Raw genomic sequence first — 27188 nt, 5'->3', positions numbered from 1 at the left:
ACTAGTCAGTGATGTAACCAGTCAGAGTGCTCTCCATGGTATCCTTGTAGACATTTGCTAGAGTCTTTGGTGACATACCAAATCTTGTCAAACTCCTAATGAAATACAGCCACTGGTATGCCTTCTTCATGACTGCATCAATGTGTTGGGCCCAGGATAGATATTCAGATGCACTAAAGGCGCTTGAAAAAAAACTTAAGGGTCACAGGAATGGACAAGATAAAGTTTTTGTCTTTGTAGGGGAGTCTAGAATAAGGGATAAAACTTTAAAATTACAACTAGGCAATTAACAAAAATTAAATACTTACACACACCAAGGGTGACAGAAGAATGGTACTTTTGTACAAACAAAGCAGTGGATAATGTCAATTAATATTTATATTAAATCACCAGGTTATTGCTATCCAAAGATATTGAGGGAATTACTGAATACAAGTTGCGAGTAAAGTTAGACCAACAGTGATCACTGAATGACACTCTCCTGTTTCTATTGTTCCAAAGATAACCCAAACTTTATCAGTTTATCTAGGTCATGACTTATACAAAACAGGCCTACTAAGCTGTTCAATAACAAAAAGGCACCTCTTAATACTTGGTTTTGTAAATTTGAATTTGCACAGCTCAAACTTTACATGTTCAAGTATACACAGACCAACAAAAATTTCTCTTTCAGTTTTACGGAAGTCTGCGCTCCTCATGGATGAAGCTCATTGGCCAATGCATGCATAGAACTGGAAAGGAAGTAGTTCATGCCAACAGAGTAAGACCAGCCAACGTACTAAAATAAAACTGTCGGGTTGAGTCAATTCCCGATTGGTGAAGTGGGATAAAAAAGTAGTCTCAACAGATTTAATCAGGTAGGTAGTTCCATAATTAGCTTTTGGAAGATATTACTTCAAATATTTTATGGGAAGACTGAAGGCCCAAAAGGCAGTGGGTGTGAATTAAGGTTTTTGTAGTCAAATGCCTGATGTCTGATTCGTACCAAATACATTACCAGGCTGGTAGTGAAGGTATTACTGACTGATCTGCCTTTGGTTGTGGGGATGGGCAGAAAGAAAAATTCTAGGAAAAAACGCAAAGCAAATTTGCTATTACAGATATGTGAATATGGAATAAAGACACGATCAGTTGCAGCACACACAAAATTCTGCAGGAACACAGAAGGTCAGGTAGCATCTATGGAGAGGAATAAACAGTCAATGTTTTGGGCTGAGACACTTCATCAGGACTGGAAAGGAAGAGGGAAAAGGTTGTGACTTGATGTTCCCTAGGTGTTGCTGGCAAGATATAAGAAATGAATGTTCCTTAAAGACAGGAGATCCGGATTCAAATCAGACAAAATAAAATGTAAATATTTTAAAACTGAAGTTAAGTTGTAAAAGCGGCCTGATTCTCCTCCACCGGGTAAGAGGGGAAATACTGTTGGATTAATTATCTGTGGACTCCTTCATTTGATCAGAAATTTTATAAAGTAGGGGCGGAGTCCTTTTCAGAGAATTCAAAGGGTGTGTAGGTGAGGTGTGGTGGGCAGGGGAAGGAAGACTGGCTGCAGGTATGTGAATGTTAAATTTGAAATCCTGCACAATTGGAAACCATCATAGGTAAGTAGGGACAGCCAATTAATACTCAATGGAGGAAAGGACCAGTATCTGAATACACCAAGATTTGCAGAATAAAGTAGCAGTAGGGTGTCTAGCAATGACAAGGTTGTGAACAAGAATTTCAGGAGCAGACGTACTAAGGCAGGAAACTACCCATTAAGATGGTGACTGAGAGAATAGAAAGGTAAACCATCAGCAGGATTTGAGAATGACAAATGTTGCAACCCAAGATGGATTTCTAGAGAGTAAACTACAGCTTGTGTCTAAATCTTTAAGTGAACCATATTTATCATAATTATTGAATTGCAGGTTTATTATGTATGCAATCTTTTCCGTTGATCACATCTTATGCTGAAAGAAATTTATCTCATTGACCAAAATTATAATTTCAAAAATGACTTTGAATTGCGAAATCTACATCTGGACCTAAAAAGAACATCCTCCAAATGACAAAAAGCTGCAAACTGTGGGGGACCAAAACAACTTGAGGTATGTTTACGTATTAATAAAATGTCCAAGCAGGTACAAAAACCCAAAAGGTGGTGAAATTCTGGATGTTATTTCTAGTAAGAATCAGAAGCCTTGCTATAAACTAAAAGTTTAAAAAAAATAGCAGATGCTGAAAATCTTAAATAGAAAACTGGAAGCAACTCTCAGGTCGGCAACATTTGTGGAAAGAGAAATTAATGTTTCAGAATAAACTAGAAAAGAGAAGAAAATACGTTTGTTTAAAAGTGGAGAGGGATTGGATATCTATGTCAATGTAGAGTTGACCAAAAATAGGAACATGTCTGAATGGGGGGAGCTAAAGTCACCATGGGAATAAAATAATGTGCAGTGTTTATCATTCCCACAAATTGATACTAATAAAGAAATTTTTGCTAACTACATGTTTTTTTTTCAGCTTTAACTCCTCTGTCAACAAAAGCAAACATTGAAAATAACCAAGGACAAATAATAAAATTTGCCTTTCAGCTGGTTTAGCACAACACTGGTTCAGCCAGTGGCCTGTTCTGTGCTATTCTCCTCTATGCAATAAACAGCTTTAAGAAACAAAAGCTTTCACTTAAATCTTTAAAATGATTTAATACTTAAATTGCTGTCACTTTGAAATAAATGCATTAAATTAACCTCAAATGCATTTTGAAACTTCTCTTGCTGAGCTTGAACAGCTTAGCATTAGCCATCAAATTACAAACTACAAATTAAATTCTGTCATTTCTAAACAAACCAGTGAAAAGTACTACCTCATTTACAAATAAAATATATTAATATTTTTAGATTTTCTTCTGTTCTTCAAATTTAGGCCAAATTATATATCATTCATTTCTGAAAGGCCGTGATTCTATTTAGTTCTACGTGGCACTTCCATTTCTGAGACAAGTTTTGGTATCAAAATGAAATTGAGGTTAATGATGCTTCATGCATTACAAGCACAAGTATCCTTTAGGTAACATGATAAATGGTAATGACACTTAGCTCTTACTTTTGCTGCACAATCATCATCTTACACTTTCCTCAACTTTGTGGCCCAAGTTTAGTAAAGGAGTCTATATTAGTCGCCTTGCTGCAGGCAAGTTTTGGCCCTTTATCTAAGAAAAAAATGTGCTGGCATTGGAGAGGGCCCACTTGAGGATCACGAGAATGAAAGGATTAGTATATGAGGAGTGTTAATGGCTCTAGGCACATACTCCCCAGAGTTTAGAAGAATGAGGGTGGATCTCTTTGAAACCTACCAAATATTGAAGTGGATGTGGAGAGGATGTTTTCTATGGTAGGGGAGTCCAAGACCAGTGGGTACAGCCTCAGAATAGAGGGGCGTCCCTTTGGAACAGTGATGAGGAGAAATTTCTTTAGCCCAAAGATGGTGAATCTGTGGAATTTATTGCACAGACAGCTGTGGAAGCCAAGTCATTGGGTATATTTAAAGTGGAGGTTGATAGGTTTTTAATTAGTAATAGTGTCAAAGATTATATGGAGAAAGCAGGAGCAATGTGTTAAGTGGGTTGATAAATTAGCAATGATGGAATGATGGAGCAGGCTCGATGGGCTAAATTGTCTAATTCTGCTTTTATGTCTTATGGTCTAACCCATGAATGTATGCTATTTCTATTAAGAATCTGTAACAAGCACATTTGTGCAACATAAGATTCAAAGGATGCTAACATATTGGTTATCTCTGATTGTAATCCAGAAATTATTTCATATGATCCCACTTTTCATTGTCCAGATAATTCTGATGTTTTACAGGCACAGGTATTCCCACTGATTCACTTCATGGCTCAATCACACAACACGGATCATCTTTCTATCACAGTGCATGAAGACGATGTGGAAAGTTCCATGTTTGTTGTTCGGGTAACTTGTTGCAATCACATGCTGCTACAATATTGGTTAGAAAAATCGTATTTTGATAATACTCAAATCAAACAAATCCAAGCTAAGCTTTCAACCACAAATGACAGTATCCAATTTGTACTGAAAGTTGTGTGTCGGTCATCTTCATTGCAAAACTGCGACTACTGGACGCCCTTTGTAATTGGACTCATGTTGGATGCAACGTCAGGAGGCTATCAGCTGCCTTCCAGAACCACGTGGAATGGGGACGTTAGGCAGCTACTGAAAGACAAGGCCATTCTATTGACCAAGTAGCATTTCTTGTATTATGCAAGGAAATCAACTGCTCATCTCTGTTGTACTCCAAAAATATTTCTTGTGGATATTTACCAGGCCTGATTACAAAGGTACTACATGGAAAATTATTTAAATCAAAGATCAACAGAACATTTTGGGAATGGGGTGGAGGAGTTGATGGAGAAAATGTCTCGAACTCCGACCCGCCCTCATCAACATCTTCTCACAATTGTAACCTTAGTCTGTTTCACACTTGGATGCGCCCAACACTAAACAAGAGGGAGTTCTAAGAACTTCTCTGATTACTGATTATATATGGTACTTACTTAAAGTTACCTGAGAGGCTGCAAAATATTAGCTACATTAAGCATCTCTTCTTTCACTATTGATATATTTAATCTGCAGTATACACTCAGTGGTCACTATTTATGCACACCTTAACACCTGCTTATTAATGTAAATATCTAATCAGCCAATTGAATGCTGTGATGACTATTCGCTTGGTTTTTTGCAAAGCTCGCTTTCTAAACACAGCAGCTGCCACTTGCCAAGGCCAAACAATTGTTTAGTTTCTGGTCGTAAACGGGAGTCAGTCTTTAGTTCTAACTATGTAAATAGCAATCATTAATCAACTTGAAGTTATAAGCACAGCTTTGCAAACAATGTCTGTTTATAGCACAGACTTGCTGGTTCCTAGCATCCTGTCTTGCTGCTCAAAGAGGTGCATTATAAGACACTGGGTTTTTAAAATTTGGCTTGTATCACAACAGACAAGTTAACAGGGATTCTTACATATGGATAATATCATTTATAGTATCAAATGACTATGTGTTTATAGTTGAGAGTTATATGTACTCAGAGGTTAGTTTCTAGCAAATGTTGTAAAGTTATGTCTCCAACAAACTTTTAGACTGCTTGTTTAAAAAAGGGTATCTGCAGAAATATCATACATGTTTGAAGTCACCTAAGTGCCAGAATAAGTTCCCCTGGCTTCGGTTTGTGTGACGGATGATTCGTTCATCTGCAGTCTTTTCAGTTTATAGAAATTATACTTGTGTTTTGGCATCCTTTATGCTTTTGAAATGCTTTGTGATTTAGAAATGGTTTGTAATTTGGAAATGTGTAAAATAGAAACCCTCTGAGTTTTAAATGTATTTTGAGAATGTTGTTTGGACTTAAACGTGTTTTGAGAATGTTGTTTGGACTTGAACGTGTTTTGAGAATGTTGTTTGGACTTGAACGTGTTTTGAGAATGTTGTTTGGATATAAATGTGTACACTGAAAATAAATAAACTGTGTTTTAAACTACTCTGTTAGCTGGAAGTATCTTCTCCTTGGTAGGAAGAGAGGACCCATTGCTTCAGTAGTGGGTATTGGCAGCTAAGCTTGGACATGGAGAATAACTGGGTAAGTAAACTAGTCTTTGATGATTGGGTAGTTACAGTATAATCTTCCTTTAGTAAGAGTATTTGCAGCTATTTATATCGGATAGGACTTAAAGTCTTCGCTTGAGTTTAGAACTTTGCAGTCAGCAAATCCAATACCATCACAGTGGCAACAACTCAATGCATAAAAGCGTGCAGTCATGGTTAATGGTTGTTGTTCAGACCAAACTTCAGAATGGGAAGAAAAGTTATCTAAGTGACTTTGACCATGGAATGTTTATTGGTGCCAGATGGAATGGTCTGAGTATATCAGAAAATGCTAATCTCCTGGGATTTTCACACACAAGGGTAATGTGGACAAAAATGCCTTGTTAATGAGAGAGTACAAGAGGAGAAAGGCCAGACTGGTTCAAGCTGACAGGAAGGTGACAGTAACACAAATAACCACATATTTGCAACAGTGGCGTGCAGACAATCATAGAAACATAGAAAACCTACAGCACAATACAGGCCCTTTGACCCACAGAGCTGTGCCAAACATGTCCTTACCGTAGAAATTACCTAGGGTTACCCATAGCCCTCTATTATTCTGAGCTCCAAGCACCTGTCCAGGAATCTCTTAAAAGACCATATCGTATCCGCCCCTACAACTGTCACGGGCAGCCCATTCCACGCACTCACCACTCACTGCGTAAAAAAACTTACCCTGGTCACCTCCCCTGTACCTACTTCCAAGCACCTTAAAACTGTGTCCTCTCATGCTAGCAATTCAGTCCTGGGAAAAAGCCTCTGATTATCCACACGATTAATGTCTCTCATCATCTTATACACCTCTATCAGGTCACCTCTCATCCTCTGTCCTTCCAAGGAAAAAAGGCTCACTCAACCTACTCTCATAAGGCATGCTCCCCAATCCAGGCAACATCCTTGTAAATCTCCTGTGCACCCTTTCCATGGTTTCTACATCCTTGCTGTACTGAGGTGACCAGAACTGAGCACATACTCCAAGTGGTGTCTGACCAGGGTCCTATATAGCAGCAACATTACCTCTTGGTTCCTAAACTCAATCCCACAATTGATGAAGGCCACTGCACTGTATACTTTCTTAACCACAGAGTTAACCTGTGCAGCAGCTTTGAGTGTCCTATGGACTCGAACCCAAGATTCCTCTGATCCTCCAGTGCCAAGAGTCTTGCCATTAATACTATATTCTGCCATCATATTTGACCTACCAACATGAACCATCTCACAATTATCTGGGTTGAACTCCATCTGCCACTTCTCAGTCCAGTTTTGCATCCTATCAATGTTCCGCTGCAACCTCTGACAGCCCTCCACACTATCCACAATACCCCCAACCCTTGTGCCATCAGCAAGTTTACTAACAACCCATCCCTTCACTTCTTCATCCCAGTCATTTATAAAAATCACGAAGAGTAGGGATCCCAGAACAGATCCCCGAGGCACACCACTGGTCACCAACCTCTATGCAGAATATGACCCGTTTACAACCACTCTTTTCTTTCTGTGGGCAAGCCAGTTCTGGATCCACAAAGCAATGTCCCCTTGGATCCCATGCCTCCTTACTTTCTCAGTAAGCTTTGCATGGGATACCTTGTCAGATGCCTTGCTGAAATCCATATACACTACATCTACGGCTCTACCTTCATCAATGTGTTTAGTCACATCCTCAGAAAATTCAATCAGTCTTGTAAGGCATAACCTGCCCTTCACAAAGCCATGTTGACTATTCCTAATCATATTATGCCTCTCTAAATGTTCGTAAATCCTGCCTCTCAGGATCTTCTCCAGCAACCTACCAACCACTGAAGTAAGACTCAATGGTCATGTCGTAATGGACAACACATTGAACATATTGGGATACAGCAACAGAAGACTATGAACATACACTCAGTGGCCACTTTATTAGATACCTGCTGTACCTAATAAAATGTCCACTGAATGTATAGTAGCTCAAGAAATAAGAGTACTTGTTCTTCCATTCAATAAGGTCACTGTTTAACTATGTCAACTCTATGCTCCTAACCTTAATGTATTCCTATATTACTTTGAGTAATGTTATGAATGTACCACAGTTCTGAAGGGTGCGGAGTAGCCCCCTCCTTAGTGAGAATCGCAAGATCACTATTGAGTCCCTTCAGGAGACCCAGGAAATGAGAGAAAGACATGCAGAATTCACAAAGAGTGGAATGTGTCCTGGCCTCCGAGAGGCTATTGTCTCTTGGAGCCGGACTTGTGTATTGCATCCTGTGCGATGCATCAAAGCCCCAGGAAATGAACCAAGGGGAAGGTTGGTGGAGAGATTGCATCATCTCAACCTGATTGACATCTGAGACCCTGTGAGTCAGGATAAAAGAGGGTCTGGGGAACCGCCCCTCAGACGCACCAGGAGAAACGCTAGAAATCCTGTGACAGCATTTAATAGCGACAGCCGGTGGGGGGGGGGGACGACTCGCGTGCATCCTTTCCCTCGCCTGGTATTGGCAGCCTCACCACGGAAGAACGGCTTTAGCTAAAGGAGAGGCCACAAGTGAACGGCCACACTAACGGGACTCCTGACGGATCGAAATCGTAAAGGTTGGAAAACCCGCAGCGGTAACTGTTCCCATTCTATTCCTATTTCTCTCTCTCTCCAACAAAGTGCAACACAGCGACAACCAAAAGGCTGCAGCCTGCATGAACTGAGTGACTTTTATATTTCCATCGGACAATACATTTATCCCCTAGACAACGATAGAGCTTATTTCTTATTGATTATTATTATACCCGCGCTTTAGATTTAGTATTGACGACGTATATTATCTGTATGTTTACATTAATCTTATTTTTGTGCCCTTTATCAATAAATACTTTAAAAAATAGTACCATCAGACTTCAATGGACCTCTCTATCTTTGCTGGTAAGTGATCCAGTTACGGGATTTCGTAACAGAATTGGGGTTCTCGTCTCGGGATTTGACACCAAATTGGGAGGCCAGTGAATCGGGCTTGTAGGTCCAAAACTTGGATCTGGTTACGCAGGTAGCCAGACCGGAAACCAGCGAAAATGGACGTGGATGAATTTATAGAAAACCCCGACGCTGGAGGCGCTAAAGGCGGCCACCAAATCAGACTTAACAAGTTTGGCGAAGGAGTTAAATCTCGTAGGGTTGAGGTTGTCAATGAAAAAGCGGGAGGTGCGAAGGGCAATAACTCAGTATTATATTGGGAAGAATGTGTTTACAGATGAGGTATTGGAAAATATCCCTGAAGAGGTACCAGCTAGTGGGACGGCTCAGTTAGAGGTGGAGAAATTAAAGTTGGAACATGCAATTCAGTTAAAGCTGGAGGCAGCCGAGAGAGAGAAAGAGAGGGAGCATGCGCTCCAGCTAAAGGAGTTAGAGGAGAAACGAGAGCATGAAATGAGGTTAAAACAGCTGGAAGCAGCTGAGAAACAGAAACAGAGGAAACATGACTTGGAGATGGAGAAGTTACGGCAGGAGCCACGAGTTCCGGGGTCAGACCAAGAGGAGCAGTTCAATGTTAGTCGAGAGTTGAGGTTAGTATCTCCGTTCGAGGAGACGGATGTTGATAGTTACTTCTTGCTTTTTGAAAAGGTGGCTGTGAATCAGAAGTGACCCAGAGGTCAGTGGGTGGCGCTGTTACAGAGTGTGTTAAAGGGGAAGGCACAGCGGGCATATACGGCGTTGGCCATGGAGGAGGGAGAGGAGGAGAGTTATGACAAAGTAAAGGCGGCCATTCTCCGGAGTTATGAGCTAGTACCTGAGGCGTACAGACAAAAATTTAGAAATTTAAAGAAAGTTTGGAATCAGACGTCTACCGAGTTTGCCTATGAGAAAGGGGTGCTCTTGGACCGGTGGTGCACCGCAGAGAAAGTGGAAGAGGATTATGGGCGTCTCAGGGAGTTAATTCTGATTGAGGAATTTAATGGTTGTGTTTCGGAAGATATCGGGACGTATTTGAATGAGAAGCCGCATAAGTCCATCTCAGAATTTGCTACGTTCACAGATGAATATGCCCTAACCCACAAGACAAAGTCTTCCTCGAATAAAAGTTCCCAGAGAGACCGTGGGAGCGATCGAGAAAGTCCGCCGGCTGAGGCAGAGGTCCTGCTGGGAGCTAGTGGTAAGGTTGAGGGGGAAAGGCCAGACGGCCAGAGATTTCCGGGCTTGACCTGTTTTAATTGTCGAAGGGGGGGGGCATATTGCATCTCGGTGCTTTGCTCCGAGGAAAGAGACAGGAAAAGGGAAAGGAGCAGTCCTTATCGGATGTGCCGTGGTAATCAGTAAATCGAAAAGAGAGCCCCGGGTAGACAGAGTACGAGAAGGATCTGAAACTTATCTGTCACACGGAACCGTGTCTGTGAGGGAGGGGGACACACCAGTTCCTGTACGGATCTGGAGAGATACGGGAGCTGAGCTGTCGTTGATCAGCAGTAAGGTACTAGAGTTTGGTCGCCAGACGAGAATGGTAGCTGTGAAGGGAATAAGTAAAGGGACAGAAATGGTGCCCTTACATAAGGTCATTATGGATTGTGAGCTGGTATCTGGACCAGCTGAAATAGCCGTGCGATCAAAATTCCCGAGAACTGACGCGGACGTCCTTCTCGGTAACGATTTAGCAGGTGGTAAGGTTTGGGCAGCCATGATGCCGACACACCAGCTGGTGAGTGTTGTGGCCCCGCCCCTAGATTCCAAGATCGATCTCATATGCGCGGTCACTCGCAGCATGTCGAGAAAGGCAGCTGAGAACGAGAGCAGTTTAAATCTGACCAGTTTTGATTTGGCTGAGACGTTTCTACTGACCCTGTACCACGAGGGTTTAGAGGGTGGTAAAACGAAGAGTAATAAAGTGAAAGAGGGTAAGGAAGCGGAGGTAGATCTGCCCTTAGCGAGGAGAAAGGTCCTAGATGCAGGAAATAAAGATGAGGAACCGATAGAGCGGTTAAGAGGTCCAGAGTTGGACAGGGATGATCTGTCTGGTTTGGCAGAACTGTTTGAAGAAATTGAAAATTCTAAAGGTGTTCCTGATAATGAAATGAGGGCAGTCCTAGATGAAAAGGGTGCCCTTGCCTTGAAGAAGTCTGCTGGGTTGGCAGATGAGGTTGTTTCAGCCCGCGGGGTTGAGTTTACTCCGGAAGGGAGTTGCCCAGAGAGTACCTGGGAGGATCGGGGGAACTTAGAATTTGAAAAGGGTACGGGTATTGAAAGCATGGAAGAGGCCAATGTCCCGCTTGAGTGTGTCCAAGATGGTACTGAACCTAGTAACAGAGCTCAGAAAAAGTCTGAGGTATTTGATTCAGTGGAACGAGACGGCCGTCCTTGTGGGTCAGATAGACTTGGTTCAGTGAAGAAAGGGTTAACCTTGGTAATAGTGGGAAGTGAGAGTTCCCAGGTGGTTGTGCTCAAAGGTGTGTTCAAAGTTAATGCGGAGTTCAAAAATGGGGAGATATATATTATCATTGAAGAAAACGGGAAATCTGTAGTTCCCAAATCGAATGAAGAAATTTTAAACCCTGCAGATCACTTACAGATTAAGCCGGGAGATGACGGGGCCCCCCATGCTATTGTTATTCCAGAGTGTGGTGTGAAAAGGCAGAATTTGAAATGCTGCTTGAGCAAAGCGGTCGAACTAAAAACACATAGCCTGAAGGGTCCTGATGAGAGGGTTAGCCACCTGTGTAAAATTGAAGAGTAGGGTGGAAATTCAGAAGATGGTCTAAGTTTGGGGCACAGTGTTGATAAAATAATTCCTGTCTCGCCACATTACCCAAGCTTCCCACGTGGGACCTCACTGGAAAAGAGGCGAAGGTTAATGGGGACGCCATTTTTAAATAGCAAAGCCGGTTGTACGGGATTTCGACACAGCCTGTGAATAATAAAGACAATCCCCTGGAAGCCTGCCTGTTCAGTTTGAAAATGACCGAAAGATTAGTAGTTCCATAAACTTTTGTAGATGCACGGAAGCTAAGATCATACCTCCTTAGTTTTGTTGCTGAAGGAAAGAAATAAAAATAGGTGGTTATTAAATTGAAGTCTGATGCTACAAGACTTTAGTACGGTACACGATGTTAAGATATTAAAGAAAGTGACACTGTAATAGTTAACTGTTTAGATACTGAATTGAATGTATAACTGCATTACTCTGTGAAAAAAAACTTTTGTATTGTGTTAGATTCTAAAACCCTGTAAGACTCTGTACTACTTCGTTTTCACCGCTGGTGAAAACGCTTTGAAGAAAGGGGCTGTTATGAATGTACCACGGCTCTGAGGGGCCGAAGGGTGCAGAGTAGCCCCCACCTTTGTGAGAAACGCAAGATCACTATTCAGGAGACCCAGGAAATGAGAGAAAGACATGCAGAATTCACAAAGAGTGGAATGTGTCCTGGTTTCGAGAGGCGGACCCATTGATACCGGCTATTGTCTCTTGGAGCCGGACTTGTGTATTGCATCCCATACGATGCATCAAAGCCCCAGGAAATGAACCAAGGGGGAGGTTGGTGGAGAGATTGCATCATCTCAACCTGATTGACATCTGAGACCCTGTGAGTCAGGATAAAAGAGGGTCTGGGGAACAGCCCCTCAGATGCACCAGGAGAAACGCTAGAAATCCCGCGACAGCGTTTAATAGCGACAGTCAGTGGGGGCGGCTCGCGTGCGTCCTTTCCCTCGCCTGGTATTGGCAGCCTCACCACGGAAGAACGGCTTTAGCTAAAGGAGAGGCCACAAGCGAACGGCCACACCAACGGGACTCCTGACGGATTGAAATCATAAAGGTTGGAAAACCCGCAGCGGTAACTGTTCCCATTCTATTCCTATTTCTCTCTCTCTCCAACAAAGTGCAACACAGCGACAACCAAAAGGCTGCAGCCTGCATGAACTGAGTGACTTTTGTATTTCCATCAGACAACGATAGATCCATTTATCCCCTAGACAACGATAGAGCTTATTTCTTATTATTATACCCGCGCTTTAGATTTAGTATTGATGACGTATATTATCTGTATGTTTACATTAATCTTATTTTTGTGCCCTTTATCAATAAGTACTTTTAAAAATAGTACCATCAGACTTCAATGGACCTCTCTATCTTTGCTGGTAAGTGATCCAGTTACGGGATTTCGTAACAGTAATCTTAATTGTGATGAAGACACAGTAACTGAACACCCATAAATACGCCCAACCATGCAAATGCATAGGTATTCCATATCTTGGTCCTAAATGGTTAATCTCTTATCCCAAAGCCATGACACTCCAGTTCTTGGCTCTCAAATCAAAAGATACTCTTTTCTATAGCTTTCCTATTAAAACCTTCAAAGCAATATGTTTCAATTAAGATTATCTCTCATTCCTTTATGAATGTATTCTACGTGCTGTATCACATTCAAAAACTCCTCAAACTCGGACTATCCTTAAGTGAGGAAACGAAAATAATAGACAGTATTCAAATTATAATCTCACAAAAATCCAATGTAATTATTCTAGTCCTGCAGTAGGCACCATCATATCCTTTTAACTTCTTTATTGCTTGCTATACTTGCAGATCAACTTGGTAAAACCTTCATACAAGGAACCCTCTCAAATCCCTCTGAAAACTTCACACTGAATTGGTGGGCCGTTAACATCTGCCTCATTGCTTATTTTCTCCATCTGGCATTATCTTGTCACAACACTAGGATTTATTCCAGAATATCCCTCATTGACTCAATAGGAAATGTAAATAACTGATGTTCAAGCATGGAGCTCTGCAGCTTTCCAATAGCTATACATGCCACTCATTTATTTTTGTCTGTTAAACTATTCTTAAATACTAAGTAGATTTCTTAAGCTTCATGTCTTTTTTTTCATGAAACCCTGTTGACTGTCCAAGTGAAGTGTTCATATGTTCTGTACCTATATCTTATGTCTAAGACCATAAGACATAGGAATAGAACAGACCATTTTGCCTATTGAGTGTGCTCTGCCATTCAATCTTGGTTGATTATCCATGTCAACCTTTTTCCTCTGTTTTCTCCCTGTAACCTTTGATGCCCTTACAAATCAAGAACCTATCAACCTCTGTTTTAAATATACCCAATTTCTTGGCCTCCAATGCCATCTGTGGCAAAATATTCCACCAATTCACCAACTTCCATTTAAATAAAATCTACAACTCTGTTCTAAAGGAACATCTTTCTATTCTGAGGCTGGGACCTCTGGAACTAGACTCCCCACAATTTGAAACAGCCTCTCAACTTCTACTCTAATTAACATTTGCTTACTCCTACTGCAAAGGTTCCAAAGGAGGAGCAATTGGCCCAAGTATTAGTTCTGTTATGGTCTCCACAGAAGTTGCCAGACTAGTTGAATATTTCTAACATTTTCTGTGTTTTTTGACATTGGGAGTAAGAAAAATGTAAGCACTATTTTTGAATTGCATATGCCAAGATGTCAGTCAAACTGGGCTACTATTCCCTACTTTGTTTAACCCTTCTTTCAGTAGGTTTATACTTGCTACTTTTCAACTAGGAGGTCCATTCTAGGATCTAGAGAACTCTGTAATGTCAAAATCAATGTACTCATTATATTTACCACCACATTTCAACTCACAACAATATTAAAACCATAAAACATAGGAACAGAATTTGGCCATTTGGTCCACTGAGTGTATAAGTGTTACAGTAGCCACTAAAGAATCAGCACCTGAGTTTTGCTTTGCTGCTCCTCTGATTCAAAGTCCAAAAAATTACATACAATTTACAGCACTGAATGAACAGAGCCAATGAACATCTTTGAAGGAATTCAGAGAGACTTGTAAATGTTTTTGGATCTGGAGCTCAGCATGTTTATTTGATGGTGATGTTCTTCTGGAGCATCGCTTTACAAAATGATGTTATCACTGGTTTGTAGAGTAAATAGTTTTCATTAGAAGGGAAGAAATTGTACTAAATTTGTTCAATAAATATAAGGAATAAACTTGAGTGGCACAATAGTACAACTAGTAAAGCAACTGCCTCACAGCACTTCTGGTCTGTCTGTGTAGAGTCTGCGTATTCTCTGAGTGTTCATGTGTATTCTAAGTGTTCCAGTTTCCTCCTACTTCCAAAAGTCATCCAGGCTGGAGAATTGACCTTCAACCATCATCCTCTACTTACTACTCTGAATCCACCTGGCTAGCTCCCCCTGAAACCCCTGTAACCTTATCTTCCAGATCAGCCTGCCAAAGGTCTTACTAAAGTCCATATAGACAATGCCCACTGCCCTACCTTCATCCATCCCCTTAGTTACTTCTTCAAAAAACTCCAAAAGATTTGTCTAACATTATCTCCCACACACAAAACCATACTGACTATTCCTTACAAGGCTTTGACTATCCAATGGATGGTAGATTTTGTCACGCTGAATTCCCTCCAGTAACTTCCCTACTATTAAAGCCCGGCCTTACCATTGCAGGCTTAAGGTCTGTGGGTGCAATTGGTTAGGCCCTAGGGATTCACCCACCTTAATGTGCTTCAAGGCAGTGAGTACCTCTTTCCTCAGAATATGCAAATGTCTCAAGTCTTTTCTAATTATTACTTAGCCCACTTCACTCCATAAGAGGAGACCTAGTATTGTCCTGACGAATGGTCTTGGCCTGGAACGTCGACAGCGCTTTTCCCTATAGATGCTGCCTGGCCTGCTGTGTTCCACCAGCATTTTGTGTGTGTTGTTGTTTGAAATTCCAGCACCTGCAGATTTCCTCGTGTTTGTTCCTTCCTGAGTAGGTTCTATTATATAATTTTGTGAGGAACCTGTCTTGAATGTACCGCACAAATTCCACCCCCTCCAGGTCCTTTGCGCTCTGGGTCACTCAGTTAATACCAGAAAAATTGAAATCTCCCAGTGCTCCATTTCCCTCTTATATTCCAAAGGCATGTTGTCAGGGTTAGTAAGTTATGGGCATGTTATAACAGGAAGCGTGGTGACACTTGTGAGATGTCCAGCACAATTCTCACTGATTTGATGCAAATGACGCACTTAACTGTAGGTTCGATGTATGCATGACAAAGCTGGTCTTTCACCTTTGACAGTATCCATGTGCAGTTTCTCAACACAAATGCTCAAGTTCCTACTAACTATCGTAGCGGATGTCAAATATATAGCATCTGTGTGTGTGTTACTTTGGAATTCCAGCATCTGCAGAACCTCATGTTTGTGAGCAGTAATGGTCTTTTTTCTATTGTAGAATTCCATAATAAAGATAAAGGCTAACTTAAATCAAGACCAAACACTGTAAATGGAGAACAAAAATAAAACACATTAAAATATATCATTCCAATGTTAAATAAAATACAAACTCTACTTTAAATAAGTAATTAACTCAAATCCAGTTTTGAGGCAAATTAAAGTGTCTTCACACAATGGGCAGTATTTAGTTAGAATATTTGCAGTGGATTTTCACTCAATTGTACTCTAACTTGCTTTTTCCAAAAGAATCAGAGTAATTGAATAACAAATATTTTCCACAGTTTTCCTTGCAACAAGCAGGTGTATGGCAATACAATGCTACAGAAATATGTGAAGCTACAGCAAGATCAAGACTGAATTTAGAGAACAGAGGCACCATCCAAGCCAATTCTAGTATTTACTGATCTCATACCACTTCTATCACTCTGCTGGTACCACAAAATAAACAACAAACCAGAAAAGACAGCAGGGAAATTGATCTGTGCGCCTGGCCCTATACACACCATAAAAACATAAGAGCAGAATTAAGCTATTTAGGCAATTAAATTTGTTACACATGCCATCATGTTGATTTATTAACCCTCTGAACCCCATTCTCCTATCTTCACCCATAACCTTTGACACCCCTACTAATCAAGAACCTATCAATCACCACCTTAAGTATACCCAATGACTTGGGCTCAACAATGTCTCTGGCAATGAATTCAACAGATTCACCATCATCTGGCTAAAGAAATTCCTCCCCATCTCTGTTTATGAATAGCAAGCAGATGGCCAGCTGAGTTAGAAGGGGAAGGAAAACCAGGATGTGGTACCAAACTGGACATGGGCTTGGCATTACTGCAGCTTTTGCCTCTTATTCTGAAGTTACCATACAATATCACAACACAGTCACCACTGAGGAAGTGAACATGTGATTTCAAAGATAATTATTTGATTTTCAGAAGCCCAATACAATTTTCATATTTGTATATTTAATACTTCAGTATTATTTGATTAATGTTGTAAATACATTGCTTGATTAAACATTCTTTGTTGTTTACATATTTCATTAGTGGTTACATGTAAAAGTATGTGAATGGCATATGTCATTAAGGCACCATGTCATATGTACACGCCTCTCTAAAGTAAAATGAAGTACAGGTGGCCCCCGCTTTTCGAACGTTTGCTTTACGACAACTCACTGTTACGAAAGACTTACATTAGTACCTGTTTTCACTAACTAAAGAGGATTTTCGCTTTTACAAAAAAAAAGACACCTGCTTTATACATGTGTTTACCCTGAGAAAGATTACGACTGTGAAGCCTTTACAGTTGTTTACGCATGTGGGTATGTGTGGATGCGGGTATGTGCGCACGCATGTGTGTACGTGCTGATTTTTTTCTCCAAATCAATTTTGGCTCGCTGCCTTCCCAAGTTTGATAAGTGAAACTACACCGTACCTACAATATTTCTACTTTATATAGGATGTAAATTTATCATATAATTCCTGCTTTTACTATATGGCAGTGTTATTTTAGGTTTTATGTGTTATTTGCTTTGATTTGGTAGGTTTTTTTTGGGTCTGGGAATTCCCAAAAATTTTTTCCATATAAATTAATGGTAATAGCTTCTTTGCTTTATGACATTTCAGATTATAAATGGCTTCATAGGAACACTCTACTTTTGGATTGTGGGGGAAACCTGTAGATGTGTTTTTTTGGGCTCCTATGTTTTTCTTTCAATTAGTTTCTGGAGTTACAAAATATAAAAGTGGTGAAGAGTACGTTTTAAAATGAACCAGAGATGACTACCTACCTGTTGAAGTACAACACTTTTTTTTTGCAAGGGGACAGAGACAGTTGAGTAAAAAGAAAAGCAGAAAATGGACCAAATTTTCAGGTTCATAAACAGTGAGTACCAGGTAGTGATGATGATGATGATGATAATAATAATAATAAAAAGGCAGAAATGACGCTAAATATAGACTTGTTTGGTTGCACAACAGATAACAGGATCATGTATATTGAATTAATTGAACAGTATTGTTAAGCAAATGCAATAGCCAATGAACAGCAAGTGTCAGTTTTGCGAAGTGTAATAGCGAGAAAAACATACAGTTTGCTGCTTCGTTTGACCGCCCCAAATAAACCAGCTGGAATGAGCTTTACAGATATTGTGAAAATAATGCAGGAACATTTAGAACCAAAGTGAAAGTCCATTTCAGCTTATTTAGCTGATTTGAAGAGATTGTGCATCGTCAATTTAGTAATGATGCACTGAGGGATTGCTTCATTTGTGGAATCTTACTGGAAAGCATTCAAATATGGCTCCAACATTGTGGAGCTGTAAGTGGTTGAGACAACTCTAACTTGACTGGAGATCCATCTACCATTTGTATGCTACATCTACTGCAATAGAGTTAACTGAAACTGCAATAAGAAAGATACTGGATGATACCACAGTAGTGTTCAAGGATGGCATTGGAAAACTCAACCATACCAAGGGTAAAATAGTGTTAAATGAAAATGCCACACCCAAGTTTCATAAAGCCTGACAGGTTCCTTATACAATCCGTGACAAAGTAGTCAGTGAGCTCGATTGTATGGAGGTTGAAGAAATTGTTTCCAAGGTTGAGTGGAGACAATGCCAGTGGTCCCAGTAACCAAGAAGAATGAGTCTGTTAGGATCTGTGATGATTTTAAGGTCACCATCAGTAATGGAAGTAGATTGAAATCACTCTACCCAGGATAGACGATATCTTTGCGAAACTTTCTGGAGGAAAATACTTCCGCAAAGTGGTCTTAGCTGAGGCCTATTTACAGATAGAGAGGGAAGGAAGTCAAAATGTTTCTCACCATAAACACCCACAAAGGCTTTATCGCTATAACAGACTTATTTTTTGGAGTAGCATCTGTGCATGCACTCTGGCAGAAAGCTATGGACCAGGTTCTGCTAGGCTAGTCAGTGTAACCTGGATGACATCATTGTTACCAGTGAGGATGACAAGTAACATCTCCAAAATCTCAAGACAGTATTCAAAAGGGTAGAAGATTATGGGCTCAGAGCACAATGTGACAACTGTGAATTCTTCAAAGTAAACATTGCTTAGTGTGGTCACACCACTGATGAACAAAGATTACACAACTGCACTGAGAACTAATTATCAAGGAAACCAGAGACAAATGAACCAGTCCTCATCGGAGGATCAGAACTGGCAAGGGTCAGCAACTTTAAATTCATTGGTGTTATTATTTTGGAGGACCTGTCCTGGGCACAGCATGCAAGTGCAATTACGATGAAAGCGTGGCAGCTTCAGAAGATTCGGCAGGAAATCTAAAACTTTGACAAACTTCCATAGATGTGCAGTGGAAAGTGTATTAATTGGTTGCATCACAGCCTGGTATGGAAGCCCTTGAATGGAAAATCCTACAGAAAGCAGTGGATATGGTCCAGTGGATATGGTCCAGTCCAGGGGTCACCAACTTCTTTTGCACCACGGGCCGGCTTAATATTGACAATATTCTTGCGGACTGGCCAACCAGGGGTGGGGGGGGGGGGGGGTGTTAATCATGACTGGAATATAGGTGATAAGTCAACTATAAGTCCCTTTTAAGTGGCTAATCACTCAATTTTGTTTCTAAAAGGGTTTATCTAACAAATTTAATATTAAACACACAGCACATATTTTCCTCTCATGAATATAGTGATGTCAATCATAACTCACTTAAGTCAATAGCATCATAACATTTTAAGTAACGTTTAGATATTAAACACACAGCGCATATTTTCCTCGTATGAACATATAAAATCATTGCAACACACCAGTGAGAGGACAAGGTTGGAAGTCCCTGTACCGGGGCCACGGCGGTTGCAGTCCAGAGAAAGCAATCGACCGAGCGAGGATGGCGACGGAGAGCATGCCTGCCCCCCCACCCCCTGTAGGTGAGTAGAATCTATCGGCCGACAAAAGTTTGGCTCGAGGGATGACTTTCAATAGATTGCAATGAGGAAGCTGCTCTGCTACTTACGAAACCCTGAGCCCGAATTAGGTCATCTGCGAATATTTTAGCACCAGGTTCACCACGAACATTTGGTGTGCTAAACAGGTTTTGAGGCGGCGTCCATCTGTCCGTGCTCCAGGCAGTAGCAATGGTACCTCTCGCCGGCCGCGTCAGGCGGCCGGTTACTGGAGGCCAAACAGTGAACACTGGTGCGAGGGTATCACTGCGTTCATCCCTACCTAAGAAATTACTAGGTTTGCCTATAGCTCTCTATTTTACTAAGCTCCATGTATCTATCTTAAAGCCTCTTAAAAGACCCCATCATATCCGCCTCCAGCACCATTTCCGACAGCAGTGTTCTTGATATTTATTTATTAATTATTATTATTTATTTCTTTTGTATTTACACAGTTTGTGCCTTTTGCACACACCAGTTGAATACCAAGTTGATGTGGTTTTTCATTGATTCTATTATGGTTATTATTCTATTATGGATTTATTGAGTATGCCCACAAGAAAATGAATCTCAGGGCTGTATATGGTGACATATACATAGTTCGATATTCAACTTACTTTGAACTTGGGCATGAAACTGTTGCCGAACAGTTTCTATCACCTGTCACATGTATATGTGTGGCTGTTAAGATACTATACCATGCTTACAGTGAACAACTTTTAAATAGCATCAGTTTTGTGTGGCTGTGTTATGTTATCCAATGGATGCAGACTCAAAAAGGAGTGATTTTTTGTAATTTTGTTTTTACTTTGACATTAAATTTCAGACCCCCGTCAAGATGCCACGTAAAGATTTGACACTAGCCAAAACTATTACCTAAATGGACCAAATTAAAAGCCAGTGGAGTGCTGAAATCTACAATTGCACATCAGTAAGATAAACTGCGAGAAGAATGGGCATAGCAGGAGGGAAAACCGGAACATCCCAAAAACAAAAGTGGGGAAGTAAGGATCCAGATGTTGAAAAGGCCCCCAAACAATGGTTTCCATTATAACTGGATGAGAAGTACATCACAGTGAACTAAAGTTAAAAAAACAAGTCAAGGAGGTAGCTAAAAAGCTGGATCATGAAGATTTTAAAGCAACTGACAATTGATTTTCTCAATGGAAGTGTAGGTATGACATTAAATTCAAGAAAACCCAGAAAAAGATGGCACAGAAAATCAAAATCTATAAAACTCCCCGACTTCCTTAAAAAATTTTGTGCAGATGGTATCTACAATGCCAATGAAACAGGATTTTTAAAAAATCATGTCATGCTGGATGGCTCCCTTTGCTACAAACAGGCAACACTATCCGTTTCTAAGAAAGCAATGGATCGCATAACAGAAAATGTTATTCCAAAATGTCAGGAATAGGTAAGAAGAAACTTTTATCCATTATCTGCACTAAGTGCCTGCACTGATTTTGTTCATTTGTTGTCAATCAAGAGAACATGGCAGCATACACTGAATGAATTTCTCTGTCGATTACTATTAGAAAATAATACAGTTTTATAGTACTGGGGTAATATTGGTAGTGTTTTAATTTGTTCTGTATTTCACTGATATACATAATTGTTACTCAGTTAAATACTAGATTGACTTTTTAAAAATATCTTTTTAACTATTTCCATGAAACTTCAGCTAACTGGGGCAGCCACTTAATTGGGCTAAATTCTACTGGTTCTGATGGTCCCAATTAACTGGAATCCACTGTAATAACATAGGATCACTTGGACTGAATTTTGTTTTAGAAAGTATTGGTGTGATAGGTTACAAGGAAATGTTTGGTGACGCAAATGAGCTGCTACCAGAAAACCACAAGAGGATTTCAAGCCTAATGAAATGACAACCTTTGAATAAAAGCCAAAAGCAGAGAACCAAGCATAAACGAGTATTTCTCTATACAACGCTGTTTTGCACATACTTGGATTGGAACCTCCCTCCAGTTCAAGTACAATGAAAGAGTGTGAATGACAGGAAAATGAAACTATCCATAACAACAAATAAAGAGCATGGATACAATGTTGATTCTCAACTTTCCTTTACATGAAGCTACTGTAACACAAACAATAATTTGGAGAAGGAAACTCCTAGCCCATGATTACTGTCCATTTTAAATTCAGACCAAAAATTTAAAAGAGGAGGCAGCAAAACACAGCAGATTTTCCACACATACACAGAAAGTTCAAAGTACATGTAAGATATGCAACCTTGAGATTCATTTTCTTGCAGGCACCCACAGGAAAATAAAGAAGTACATGAGAAACCACGCATAAAAAAAATCAAAAAAAACATCCAATGTGTGAAGAGGACAAATCATGAAAATAATTTTAAAAAGTAAACAAATACACTGAATACATGAGCTGCAGTGTTGCTGAAGTCAAGTTTGGTGAACAAGTGCTTAAAAAATAAGCCTCATAAAAAACATTCTGCATTGGAATTGACAAAGCTGGCATTTACCTGCTGAACAGAGCCTACTCCCATTTGAATAAGCAGGGCAGCATTGTAAGGATTGTGTTTTTTGATTTCCTTCAATACCTTACAGCCTTCGTTGCCGGGGGGGGGGGGGGGGGAATTTCGTTCAATGCAGACTGGCACTTCCATTGTATCTTGGAAAATGGACTACATGACTGGCAGACTACAGTTTGTACAGCTTCAGAGCTATGTGTCAGACATGGGTATAAGCAGTACTGGAGCCCCACAGGGGACTGTATTGGCTCTCTTCCTGTTTACCCTGTATATATTGACTATAAATACAACATCTGCCGAAATTCTCTGATGACTTGGCAATAGCTGGGTGTATAAAGGGAGAATGGGAGGATGAATACAGGACCCTGGTGGAGGATTTTGTCAAATGGTGCAAGCTGAAACATCTGCAGCTCAATATTAGTAAAACAAAGGAGATGGTGATGGAATTTTAGAACACTAAGCCTGCTCTGCTCCCTGTTACTACAAATGGTGAGGACTTACCAGTATCTGGGGGTACACCTGGATGACAGACCTGAGTGGAGCACCAACACTGAGGCTGTGGTCCTTCGGACATGCAGGTCTCTCCCTCCCATGTTCTACAAACTTGTTGTTCCCAGTACAATCTTCAATGTGTTGTTGTGCTAGGGCAATGGCATTTACACAGGAGATGCCAACAAGCTCAATAAACTGATAAGAAAGGCTGGTTCTCTTATGGGGGTGAAACTGGACACACTGGAGGCCGTGGTAGAACAAAGGTCCCTACAAAAAGTCCTGGCAATTTTGGATAATATTTCTCACTCTCTGTATGCTACCCTGGCTGAACAGAGGAGCACTTATAGTAATAGAGTAAGACAACTGCTGCTCCAAAGAGCGCTCGCTATATGAGGTGATTCTTACCCTTGGCCATTAGGCTCTTTAATGAGTCAACATATAGCTGGAAAAGTGATGACCCCCTCCTGTTACACGGTTTTTGGTAACGCTATGTTTTATTCTTTCTGCTTCTCTTCTAATATTTATATTTGTGCACTTGTAATGCTACGGTGACACTGTAACTTCCTTTGCAATCAAGAAAGTATGTATCTGTCTCTATCTATCTAAGTTATACAAACAGAGACTTAAAATATTTCAGAATCTAATTTTAAATTAAGTGTAAATTACTTGGACAATTTTGAGGGATAAGGTTCTTGACTTTCACTTTTGATTTGTAATAAAATGAAACCAAGCTGATGCAACAGGATTTCCCCTAGACTCTCAGAGAAATATAAAAGCTCCAATACATCTGAAATAGTGACAGTTCAACTGCAGAGAAGAAATGTGGTTCCACATCCTTCTGCTTCTTTCCTAGTAAGTTTTCCCTTTCAAGTACAATATTCTCTTATAATTTGGTTGTCACAGATTGTTGCAAGTAAAATGTTTAACTTTTAAGTGTTAACTTATTTGTGGTTACTTTGTTTTGAGGATAAAAATCTGAGCAACTCATTTACCCTAAACCTGCTTTGTCATTCAGAAAATCTATGATCATCTTACTCAGAACCACCTTCTTGCCCTAACCCTGCATTGCTCTATTGCCTTAATATTTAAAAATCTGTTGTCCTATCATCAATATAAACAGTAATTGAGCCCCTATAGCCCTTTTGGGTAAATGATTATTTTTAGATGTTGCCTGGATTGGAGAACGTGCCTTATGAATATGGGTTGAGTAAACTTGATCTTTTCTCCTTCGAGTGACAGAGGATGAGAGGTGACCTGGTAGAGGTGCATAAGATGATGAGAGGCATTGATCGTGTCAAGAGCGAGAGGCTTTTTCCCAAAGCTGAAATGGCTAATATGAGGGGCTTAGTTATAAGGTGCTTAGAAGTAGGTACAGAGGGAATGTCAGGGTAAGTTTTTCTAACAGAGAGTGGTGGATGCATGGACTACACTGCCAGCGATGGTGGTGGTGGCGGATACAATAGGGTCTTTTAAGAGACTCTTAGGTACATGGAGCTTAGAGAAATCGAGAGCTATGTGGTAGGGTAATTCAAGGCAGTTTCTAGAGTAGGTTACATGGTTGGCACAACATTATGGGCCAAAGGGCCTGTAATGTGCTGTAGATTTCTATGTTTTATGTTCTGTGTTTTAGATCAGTAGTTTCTTGTTAGTTATGAGTCTTATTTTTAGCTAATATACACTCAATGGACACTTTATTAGGTACTATCTACACCTGATAAAGTGGCCATTTAATGTACATTCAAGTTCTTCTGATGCTGTTGCCCACTCACTTTAAGGCTTGATGTGTTGTGCATTCAGACATGCTCTTCTGCACACCACTGTTGTAATGCTTGGGCATTCTCCTCTGACCTCTCTAATTAATAAGCATTTTGGCCCACAGAACTGCCACTCACTGGAATTTTTTTTTTGCATTTTGTACCATTCTCTGTAAACTCTAGACACAGTTTTGCATGAAAATCCCAAGAGATCAGGAGTTTCTGAGATACTCAAACCACCCCACCTGGCACCAACAATCATTCCATGGTCAGTCACTTAGATCACATTTCTTGCACATTCTGATGTTTGGTTTGAACAAAATTGAGTGTCTTGACCATGTCTGCATGCTTTTATGCATAGAGTTGCTGCCATATGATTGGGTGATTAGTAATTTGCATGAGCGAGGAATACAGGTGTATCTAATAAAGTGGCTACTGTGTGTAATTTCTCATCTGTGAAACTACATCCATGACTTTGTGTATTACAAAAACTGTGATATGGACTATTTGAGGAATGTAACCTTCCTTTGATTTAGGACCTGTCTGTATCTGAAACAGAATATGCAAGAGATATTCAGTAGGTCAGATTGCATCTCAAGAGTCTGATAATTTTTCCTAGTTCTGTTGAGGCCAGGGTATTGATGATGGGAAACCAAGGATAGGGCAGAGAAAAACAGTGACACAGAAGGTGTTGGTGCTAGTTACATCAGGATGGTGAAGGCTTGTTAACTATAGCAGATGTGACTGAAAGCAAGGTAAACGGAAACAATCAACAAAAGAGAGAGAGAAAGAAAACACTGGAACTTAAAAATGCAAACTAAATTTATTATTGGAATCTGTATATGTCACCACATACCATCTTGAGTCCTTTTCTTGCAGGCATTTACAGGAAATTAAAGATATACAATAGAATTTATGAGAAAACTATAAAGAGTAACAAACAACCAATGTGCAGAAAAAGATAAGTTGTGCAAAAAAAAAACTAAGAACATGAATCGCAAAGCACTTGAAAGTGAGTCCACAGGATGTTAAATCAGTTCAGAATTGATGTGAATGAAGTTATCCATGTTAGTTTGGGAGCCTGATGGTTGAGGGGTAATAACTGTTCCTGAACCTGGTGGTGTGGAACCTAAGGTTCCTGCCCAATGCTATTAGCACAAAGAGAGATTTGGGGGGGGGGGGGTGGGTTCCTTAACCATATAACAATTACAGCACAGGAACAGGCCATCTCAGCCCTTCTAGTCCGTGCCGAACGCTTACTCTCACCTAGTGCCACTGACCTGCACTCAGCCCATAACCCTCCATTCCTTTCCTGTCCATATACCTATCCAATTTTACTCTAAATGACAATATCGAACCTGCCTCTACCACTTCTACTGGAAGCTCATTCCACACAGCTACCACTCTCTGAGTAAAGGAGTTCCCCCTCATGTTACCCCTGAACTTTTGCCCCGTAACTCTCAACTCATGTCCTCTTGTTTGAATCTCCCCTACTCTCAATGGAAAAACAACCCTATTGATGTCAACTCTATCTATCCCCCTCATAATTTTAAATACCTCTATCAAGTCCCCCCTCAACCTTCTCGACCTAACTTGTTCAGCCTTTCTCTGTAACTTAGGTGCTGAAACCCAGGTAACGTTCTAGTAAATCTCCTCTGTACTCTCTCTATTTTGTTGACATCTTTCCTATAATTCGGTGACCAGAACTGTACACGATACTCCAAATTTGGCCTCACTAATACCTTGTACAATTTTAACATTACATCCCAACTCCTATACTCAATGCTCTGATTTATAGAGGCCAGCATAACAAAAGCTTTCTTCACCACCCTATCCACATGAGGTTCCACCTTCAGGGAACTATGCACCATTATTCCTAGATCTCTCTGTTCTACTGCATTCCTCAATGCCCTACCATTTACCATGTATGTCCTATTTTGATTAGTCCTACCAAAATGTAGCACCTCAAACTTATCAGCATTAAACTCCATCTGCCATCTTTCAGCCCACTCTTCTAACTGGCCTAAATCTCTCTGCAAGCTTTGAAAATCTACTTCGTTATCCACACCACCACCTATCTCAGTATCATCTGCATACTTACTAACCCAATTTACCACCCCATCATCCAGATCATTAATGTATATGACAAACAACATTACAGATCCCTGAGACACACTACCAGTCACCAGCCTCCAACCTGACAAACAGTTATCCACTACTACTCTCTGGCATCTCCCATCCAGCCACTGTTGAATCCATTTTACTACTTCAATATTAATACCTAACGAGTGAACCTTCCTAACTAACCTTCCATCCGGAACCTTGTCAAAGGCCTTACAGAAGTCCATATAGACAACATCCACTGCTTTACCCTTGTCAACTTTCCTAGTAACCTCTTCAAAAAATTCAATAAGATTTGTCAAACATGACCTTTCACACACAAATCCATGTTGACTGTTCCTAATCAGACCCTGTCTATCCTGATAATTATATATACAATCTCTAAGAATACTTTATATTAATTTATCCACCACTGACGTCAAACTTACAGGCCTATAATTGCTAGGTTTACTCTTAGAACCTTTTTTAAACAATGGAACCACATGAGCAATACGCCAATCCTCTGGTACCATCCCCGTTTC

The 27188-nt window shown here is 40.3% G+C and overlaps 1 protein-coding gene and 1 long non-coding RNA gene across 2 annotated transcripts in view; one reads left to right on the top strand and one right to left on the bottom strand.

Annotated features, from left to right (window-relative positions):
* Positions 1–5507, top strand: part of LOC132395272 (uncharacterized) — a 28619-nt gene extending 23112 nt beyond the window's left edge. Inside the window, exons 2-4 of the long non-coding RNA XR_009512557.1 lie at positions 674–857; positions 1914–2093; positions 3855–5507. This is a non-coding gene — a long non-coding RNA (uncharacterized LOC132395272). The remainder of the gene's footprint in view (positions 1–673; positions 858–1913; positions 2094–3854) is intronic.
* Positions 1–27188, bottom strand: part of LOC132395265 (protein disulfide-isomerase TMX3-like) — a 132449-nt gene that overhangs the window by 29986 nt on the left and 75275 nt on the right. The window lies entirely within an intron of this gene.

Source organism: Hypanus sabinus, chromosome 1 (genome assembly GCF_030144855.1).
Source record: "Hypanus sabinus isolate sHypSab1 chromosome 1, sHypSab1.hap1, whole genome shotgun sequence".
In the NCBI taxonomy this organism is placed as follows: domain Eukaryota; kingdom Metazoa; phylum Chordata; class Chondrichthyes; order Myliobatiformes; family Dasyatidae; genus Hypanus; species Hypanus sabinus.
Note: the sequence above shows the minus strand (reverse complement) of the source record. Positions and strands in the feature narration are given on the sequence as shown.